Genomic DNA, 9,636 nt, shown 5'->3' with positions numbered 1-9,636 from the left:
CAGATTGTATTCTAAGAGATTCTGTTTTGGGTCCCATAAGTAATACCTCAGTCTTATCTGAATTTAATAGAAGAAAATTACAGGTCATCCAATATTTTATATCTTTAACACACTGTGTCAACTTGGATAATTTAGAGATTTCATCTGGTTGTGATGAAATATATAACTGAGTATCATCGGCATAGCAGTGGAAACTAATTCCATGTTTTCTTATAATACTTCTAAGTGGCAACATATATATTGAAAATAGAAGAGGGCCTAAAACAGATCCTTGCGGCACTCCATATTTTAATGACATTATCTTAGAATTTGCCCCATTTAAATAGACAAAATGGTAACGGTCTGATAAGTGCGATCTAAACCACCTTAATGCCTGTCCCTGAATTATCTGCTTACCCCCAGGGCATCCAAGATGTAGGTGACTTTGTTTCTTCAGTAGAACACAACTGATGATTTTTAACTTCAACCGTTGCGGTCTGTCAGTCGTATAATGCTTGTCAATGGTAACTCCATCTATAAGAGTCAAAAAAACATGCACAAACAAATCCAAATTAAACCCTGCGGCTCGTGACGACACATTGATGTCCTAAGACACGAAACGATCGGTTTGTGCGAGAAATCGAACAGTATTTATATCATATTTCGCCTCTAAAACACCACTATGTCCAACTGCTTTGCGCATCCGGTTGGTGAGGTCTGAAAACGCGTTCTGATAACGGAAGTGTTGTCTCGTGCTTATACTTCAATGAGTGCGAGAGATCGCTTCCGTTGTCAGAGCGCGTTCAGACCTCACCAACCGAAACTGCAACTAACATCCCCTCGCACCCCTCCCTTTCAGAGAGGCTACAGTGGCCGTCTGGCCGACATGTTGTCGTCTGAGAGAGCAGAGTGAAGCAATGAGGTTTCTTCTTACTTCTAACAAAGAACGGTCTCTGCTTCTAATAAACCAGATGACTACTACTACTACTACTACGTGCGTATTCAACGTAGTGACGATGCAAGCTGCTTCTAAAAACACGAACGATTTAGAAGAACAACAACATAGTGACTAAACACACTCTGTAGAGTATTTGTCCGTTTAGGGCTGCTGTAGAAATACGCCGGCGCGAAATGGCGACTTGACATAGAGGGGTGTATGTGATAGAAATGACTCATTCTAAGGTAATAAAAACATAACAGTTCATTATGTAAGGTCTTTATATACCACTGGAAACATAGTTATGTATATTATATTGCATTTCTGTCAATAGATCCTCCCAAATTTTACACATTGCACCTTTAACAACTGATTGTATATTACTATTGAATGAGTTCAGAGTGGTAAATTCTCCCTTTAATGTCACCGTACCACAGTTAAGTGTCAGTACAAGGACTTCAGTTTTACTCATCCCTGAGGCCATGCATGCTTCCATTTTATCCTCAGTGTATGAATGGAAGGCATCAGTGGCTCTCTGCCATCGCTGTGACCAATCGCCCCTCATTTGCCCTCCACTGTAAGCAGTACCTACAATTTCAGAAGAACCTCTGCTTTTTGTACGATGATGTCTCCCAGGGTGAGATCTATGGCTCATCTCCCGGTATGGTGCTCGGAGTGACAGAAAAAGAGTGAAAAGGATGACTGATAGTGTGTGCATCAGGCCCAGGGGTAAACAAAAGAGGCTTGGCTTGGAGAGCCCGAGGCGAGCCATCTGCCAGAGTCAGTGAGAGCTGCTATTGTCCGTGCTAGAGGAATGTTCAGACAGATTGAAGAGGCTTTGCATGGGTCATTCCTACAGGGACGTCAGCATGAGCAACAAGGGTCAGACTCTTTCCACGCAGCAGATGCGGCCTGCGTTTTCAGCAACACGTACCGAGGACATGTATGCTTTGATGACCCGCAAACAAGCTCATTTTGTCATCTTTATTAGGCCATCGCACACATTGTGCACAAGATTAACCATTAACGTCAGGAATGTTTCGCAGCTTAGTTTTTGAAATAGGCCACCAATGTCGTAGATCAAAGCGGCTTCAAATGTAATCCTCTTACAGTCATCGTTCATTTTAGAGACTTTTTCTTAGAATGATTTATGCTGTTTTCAGTACTTTGGAGTTTGGCTTGCACTTCCTGAAAACGAGAGCACAAATTGCATGCGTAATGCGGTCGACTGGGCTGTTGTCCATAACTGGCAGTGCCTCTGATATTCAGACAAATGAGAAACCATCTGAACGAGCCACTGAAAACCAGTTTTGAACTATTAGTTGCTGACTTTGTCATGCCCAGTGGAAAATTCTGCTCAAACGGGTGGACAAAGACGAACCACGGGGTCACGATTGGATGGCGGCAGGCTGCAGTCAAGCAAAGAAGCATTAATGTGTGCGTGCTTGGAGGGTGACCTCTGACCCTCTCAGCAGGTGTGAGTGACCGAGCTTTCGTGGGAGAGGCGCGCAGAGCATGTGGGGCGGGGACTTGAGAGGGACAGATGTTGTATGGGGAATGCCCTAGGGGAAAGTGTGGCGCTATAGAGGAACAGTCGTACAATAGAGAAAGGCTCTCACACACCACAAACAGGCTTGTCTCCATGACGACCGGTTGCCGTGACAGCAACAGTGAATGCTCCTGGAGACGAATGCTATTGGTCCTTCCAGCTCTACATACTTTCATGTAATCTAGTCAAAACTAAAACCCTACAGGCTGTCAAAACTAAAAATCTATTATGTGCTCAGTGTTTTAAGTACTTGCCTGATGGATTTCCAGGTGGGATGGTGCCAAAATTCCTTCATAGAAGAAAAAACAATATTGTGGCAGTACCATGCTCAATTATAGGTATTTGAACATTTAAGACACACTTCACATTGAATTTCTGTGCATTAGATACATTTCAAAACTTATATTAAAAAAAAAAATCTGACCTTTTCTCAGAAATAAAGTCAGTTATGGCTTCAGTCTCATATTTCAGATCTCATATTCAGTTTTCATATTTGATATAAAATATTTTAAAATTGATTATAAAATACGAATCTGTCTGTATTTCTATCTATCTATCTATCTATCTGTCTGTCTGTCCATCCGTCCGTCCGTCCGCCCGCCCGCCCGTCGGTCCGTCTGTCTGTCTATTCGTCTGTCCATCTATCTATCTATCCGTCTGTCTGTCTGTCCGTCCGTCCATCCACCCGCCCGCCTGCCCGTCCTTTTGTTAGTCTCTTCATCCATCCATTCATCCCATCCATCCATCCATCCATCCGTCTGTCTGTCTGTCTGTCTCTCTGTCTATTCGTCTGTCCATCTATCTATCTATCTATCTATCCGTCTGTCTGTCTGTCCGTCCGTCCACCCGCCCGCCTGCCCGTCCTTTTGTTAGTCTCTCCATCCATCCATCCATCCATCCATCCATCCATCCATCCATCCATCCGTCTGTCTGTCTGTCTGTCTCTGTCTATTCGTCTGTCCATCTATCTATCTGTCCGTCCGTCTGTCGTTCGTCAGTCATTTTTGCAATGAGAAAATATAATTTATATAAAATCTAAAATCAAATAAAAACTATAAATTTAAAATCTATTTAAAGTCACTTTCCCTCAAATATTTTATATTAATGTTATTTGTGAAATAATAACAACTAATATTTGACTATAAGATAGTCTCCACTTGCTTTTTGTCCTAATTTTGAACAGTATTTATACTGTTTTATAGTTTGAAACCTAAAACTGCTTGTAAATGGTTTTGCATTCTTTTCATTTCTTTTTTTAAATGCCAAAGTTTGATGATTTGTTAAATAATGCACTTACGTTCATGCATTTTAAGTCTCCAAACGTTTTCTAAATGGTATTCCAAGGTACCTTTAATACATGTTCAATCATTAATGCATTTTTAAAAGTGAATTTGTTTGCTCAGTAATCTGCCCAGTAAGAGGATCTAAACACCAAACAGCTCATTTCCATGTGTCCTATTTAACATATTTAGAAGCTGAAGAGCGACTAATGGCACTTGTGGCAGACGGCAGGGCAGTCTGGGAGGAGACGGGGCTCCGCTGGAGGCCTGCAGCAGTGAACTCAATCAATGAAGTCACTGGCACTGCTTTACACAAGGAACTGTGGAATTCACTGGCCACAGACCATCCCATTATTGGACTGCAGCAACCCCAAAACCATGGGGAGCTGCGGACACAAGATAAGGACAAAAAACTGCTTATTCTTAGTGCTGGCCAGATATTTCCTCAGTTAGGGTTAGTGTCAATCAATTAATGTAAGATCCACAATAACAGCAACCAAGAAAAGTACAATGTGTTCAGCCACAGCTTGAGTTTGTACAGAAGACTTTAAGACATTCATTCTTATGTGATTAAAACAATCAGATTTCCCACAGGAACATACAAATCCCGTAATTCAATGCCAAATATGTCATAATTCAGAAGCAACAAACAAACGCAAAAGACCAAGTCTAGCGTGCAAAGCGTTTTTTGGCAGAAAACACTGTCACAAATCACAGGAGAGAACTATTTGAGTCTGGATTACTTCAGAATGTTTTGTTAGAATGCTTGAAACAATATTGCAGAAGGGTAAACGGGGTGAGGGATGAATTTAATTAGTTAATTAATCAATGCAATAACTGAAAATACTAATGTGCTGGGAGACTGGAGGACTGCAGTGCAGAAGTTCACCATACAGTGCTGCTGAATTGGAACAAAGCCAACACGTTCCAATATGGTTCCAATGTGATTTGAAATCACTACAAAATATAGTGACAGAAGAAAACTTATACATGGTGGAAAATGCACCGCTTAAGTGTGTATTTCTGGGCTCAGTGTAATATGACTGCCTTGAGAAAACTGCCTTGAGAAAAGATTTAAGAAAGCTGTAAACTGAAACAGTAAAACAGACTTCATTTTGTTTCATGCGTGACTTTGCTCAACAAATGCTATTGTTCGGTTTGTCTCCTCAGCTGGTGCACACGGTTCCCGACAGTCCAGAGTGACCATTTGTACAGCATCTGTCAGTCGACTGATGCATGACATTAGCTGAGCTTTGGGTCAGAGAGTGCAGGAAAGCATTGGTCCAGCCTCTGAATAGAACAGGGCCAAGTCTTGAACTTTAGTCATGAGTGAAAATCCCAGGTCAAGTCAAAAATTTTTAGCCCTGAATTAACTATCCAGCTTTAGTCATGTGTTCATCTGGATTGTTTTCAACACATCCTAGACCTGCGAACGACTCTTTCTGGGGATATGACAGAGACTTTGGACAATGCTGGTTAGGAGAACATCTTGAAGCATTTTGAGCCATGATGGGCCTTTGATTTTGTTATTTACTGTAGGATGTGGGGTTGTGCTGAATTGCATATAAAATTTCCATCCTTTTGAATGACACAGTTTTAACATAAACTTAATGTGATCCATATTTGTCAGTCATACATAAATGAAACAGACCAGTGCAGTCAGGTTAGAAGCACTGATATATCATTCAATGTTTTATATGCAAAGTCATAGAATTAGGCAGTGCTTACTGGTTTTCATGGTGGTCTGAGAGATCTGTGTGGATTAAGTGGTTCAAAAGATAAATTCTCTCTTTGTTCTCTTCTTTGAGCGAATAAGCTGCTGCCTGAGGCAAACCATGGCCTTTAATAGAAAAAGACGTTAATTGCTCACAATTGTATTCACAAAGTAAGGATGTATTACAGACATTTTAGACTGAAAGGTGAACCTCTGTTAAGACTCTACCAATTCACAGAGTGATTGGATGAAATCAAATTGGAAATTCTGAAGGTCAACTTCAGCAAGAAGTCAAAGGGAGCCTAGCTGCAGCATTTTTTGAATGTTATCCTATGAATGTTGATGTACTTGAGTCAGTCAGAGGTCATGTGGGCCTCTTTTATATGCTGCAAGTGGCAGCTGTAGCCAGTGGGTCTGTTATCTGACACGCTTCAGGCTTCTTTTATGAACTTCATCCTGCTTTATTGGGAGTGTGCTCACATGTGCTGTTTTTCACATCTAAATCACCTGAACTGACAGAGAAATATAAATGTGTATATGTGCAATTTAAAAAGTGAGGAATGCAGTGAGGAATTTGGAGTGCATTTTGAAAAATGAAACCTCATGAGCACATGGAGAACTGTTATTATGCATAAAATTTGGATCTTTTTTAAAAAACTGTACTGAAATAAAAGGCCACTTAAGTGTACTTAAAGAAAGTACACTTCCAAGATTGTTTATTAACACACTTAAGTACACTTTTAAAAAGTGCACTTTGTAAAATCAAATTAAAAGTTTTAATCTAAAGTACATTTTAAATCATCATGTTTTAGTAATCTTTTGACATGCTTTAAAGACGTACACTTTTGATGTGTTGACTAACATACTAAAGCACATGTAAAGTACTTGATTATAATTTTAACTGTAGTGTGTTATTTGATATTTCATGTAAAGTTAATACATTTCAAATGTACTAAATTGCAACCTCTTCATTACAAATGTGTAATTACAAATACATTTAAATACATGACATACACGTTTTAATAGAAGTGATATTCTTGTATATTTTCATTTAACAAATGCTTGTCAGTTTATTAAGCATTACACATTAAACATATTTCAAAAACACAAGTAGTAATTATGAAATTACACATAAAGATATATTTAAATCCTACTTAAGTGGGTCAGAAAAGGACGCTAAAGATCAGGTAATTACTAATATTACTATTAATAAATTAATATAAATATAATACATTGTCATTAAATTGAAATTAAATTCAGTATATTCTTATAAAGTATATTATATCTGTACTTTTTTAAAGTATGCTAAAGTGTATTTTCACAAGGGCAAGGAGACAGGAGAAAGTATTTTAACAACACAAAATTGCTCACTTCATGTTTAAGGTTAACTTTGAGATGTAAAAATGTTGTACAACACACACATTTTGAAAATAACTCCTAAAGTCTTAAAGATTGAATATTACAGATAAAAGTCTATGCCAACACATACTAATCTTGAGAAATCAGGTTTCAAATGGTCCAAAAATAGTCCACATATTATAGATTTTAAAGAGATTGAGAGGGATCACAGTTCAATCATTCATAAACTGTCTACATAAGCCGATCTACAGGATATGGCAATCAGTCCTCTTCGCCATGTTTTTAATTGTAAGCCAAGATAAACACAGAGACCTTATCATAGGGTGAGGGTCCATGTTTTGGGAGGAGGTTTTTTCCTTCCAGCCAGCCAGAGTCTCATTTTTAGGGCAAAGTCATCCCCCTCTGACATCTTGTCATATTCTTCTGAGGGGTAAAACGAAAAACAAAAACAAAACAAAAAAAAACATCCATTTCCTTTCAGGTTATAGGGTGTCCACAGGAAGCTCTGTTTTCATATCAACCTGACCAGCCACTGCTCCTCTGACCCGAGGAATGTAAATGTGTTTAAATTTCCAGGAAGACCCCTGATCACAAAAACACCCAGTCGTTTGCTTGGATTCCACCCTCCTTTCCCTTTCAGCCGGGAGACGTGGAGCAGGACGCTCAGAGGTCTCTTATGTCAGAGAAACATTCCTCATACGCTTCCTACCGTGCAACAATCATAATATCAGTCATCCTCGGCAGAGACGCAAGCTCACAGAGAGCTTGGATGGCTGTCATGCTTTTTGGTGTGGGCAGTTGTTTTCGTACACATAAGCACTTCATCATCTACGGTGAAGATTCCCACCACTGTCCGCAGTTTTTCATGGGCTGTTATAGGAGTTATTTATCACATCCCTACTGTCTCTTGGACTGCTTACACAGAGGCTCAAATATATCTGCTTGAAACATAAATCTTATTTGGCAATGTATTAAAGGCCTTGAAAGGAGACTGTGTGCTGGCTGTTGTTATCATCACATTCAACACACCATGCTAACTTACTAGTTAGGATAAAGTAACATTTAGCATGTTCAGTTAAAGAGCTATGAAGGCTTGTTTGTTGTTTTTGACATATGTTCAGTAACTAATTAGAAGTAGTGATGCTACTAACTCATATCTTTCAGAAGCATGACAGTGTTATTATTCAATAACAGTGCAGTGCATATTTTCAAAACAGTGCAGTTTTTCTAGCAACTAGCCATTTTTGCTAGCAGTGTAGCATGACAAAAATGCATTGGTGTTTATTGTGTTGCATTGTATTTCCCTGCTGAACAACAACAACAAAAACAGCTAAAGCTAACCTACACTCTAAAAAATTATGAGTTGAAAATGGACAAACCCAGAGGTTGGGTTAACATTTTGCCCAACGTGCTGGGCAGTTTTATTTAACCCAACTATTGTTTAAAAAATTGCTATATGGCTGGCTTGAAGGATTAATTCACCCAAAAATGAAAATTCTGTTATTAATTACTCACCCTCATGTCGTTCCACACCTGTAAGACCTTTGTTCATCTTCAGAACACAAATTAAGATATTTTTGATAAAATCTGATGGCTCAGTGAGGCCTCAATTGCCAGCAAGATAATTAAAACTTTCAGATGCCCAGAAAGCTACTACAGACATATTTAAAACAGTTCATGTGACTACAGTGGTTCAACCACTGTTAGGAAGAGACGAGAATACTTTTGTGCGCAAAAAAAAAAAAAAAGCAACTTTATTCAACAATATCTAGTGATGGGTGATTTCAAAACACTGCTTCATGAAGCTTCGAAGCTTTACGAATCTTTTGTTTCGAATCAGTGGTTCGGAGCGTGTATCAAACTGCCAAAGTCACAGTGGTGAACCATTGAAATTTCGAAACACTTATGAAGTAACGAAGCCTCGTTTACTGAAATCATGTGAATTTGTCAGTTTAATACACGCTCCGAACCACTGATTCAAAACAAAAGATTCATAAAGCTTCGAAGCTTCATGAAGCAGTGTTTTGAAATCGCCTATAACTAGATATTGTTGAAACAATTTTTTTTTTTTGGCGCACAAAAAGTTTTCTCGTCACTTCATAACATTAAGGTTGAAACACTGTAGTCACATGAACTGTTTTAAATACGTCTTTAGTAGCTTTCTGGACACTGAAAGTGTTAATTATCTTGCTGTCAATGCAGGCCTCACTGATCCATCAGATTTTATCAAAAATATCTTAATTTGTGTTCTGAAGATGAATGAAGGTCTTACGGGTGTGGAACAACATGAGGGTGAGTAATTAATGACAGAATTTTAATTTTTGGGTGAACTAACCCTTTAAAATGACCCCAAAATAGGTTGGAAATTATAAATCAGAATTACTAGAGGCAAAAATAATTATCAAAAGGTGAACATTTATTAATGGCAATTTAATAAATGTTTGTTTAATTATTGTTCATTAAAATCATTAAACATATTAATAAATGTTAATTTCCAACATACTTTGGGTTCATTTTAAGCAAGCAATACAGTAATTTTTAAACAATAGTTGGGTTAAATAAAACTACCCAGCAGGTTGGGCAAACATTTAACTGCTGGGTTAAAACAACCCATTTGATGGGTTTGTCCATTTTCAGATCAACTTAGCTTGTTTTTAACCCAGCATTTTTTAGAGTGTAAGATGGTAGGCTAGTCTTAGCTGGATTAAGCTGATCAAACTGGTCTCCCAGCCTGGCTAAGCTGGCATTTAGCTGGTAAGTCAGCTGGTCTCCCAGCATAACCATCTAAAGAAGTGGCCAAAAGCCTTCTAAAACTAAC

This window comes from Ctenopharyngodon idella, chromosome 3 (genome assembly GCF_019924925.1).
Source record: "Ctenopharyngodon idella isolate HZGC_01 chromosome 3, HZGC01, whole genome shotgun sequence".
Taxonomy (NCBI): domain Eukaryota; kingdom Metazoa; phylum Chordata; class Actinopteri; order Cypriniformes; family Xenocyprididae; genus Ctenopharyngodon; species Ctenopharyngodon idella.
Note: the sequence above shows the minus strand (reverse complement) of the source record.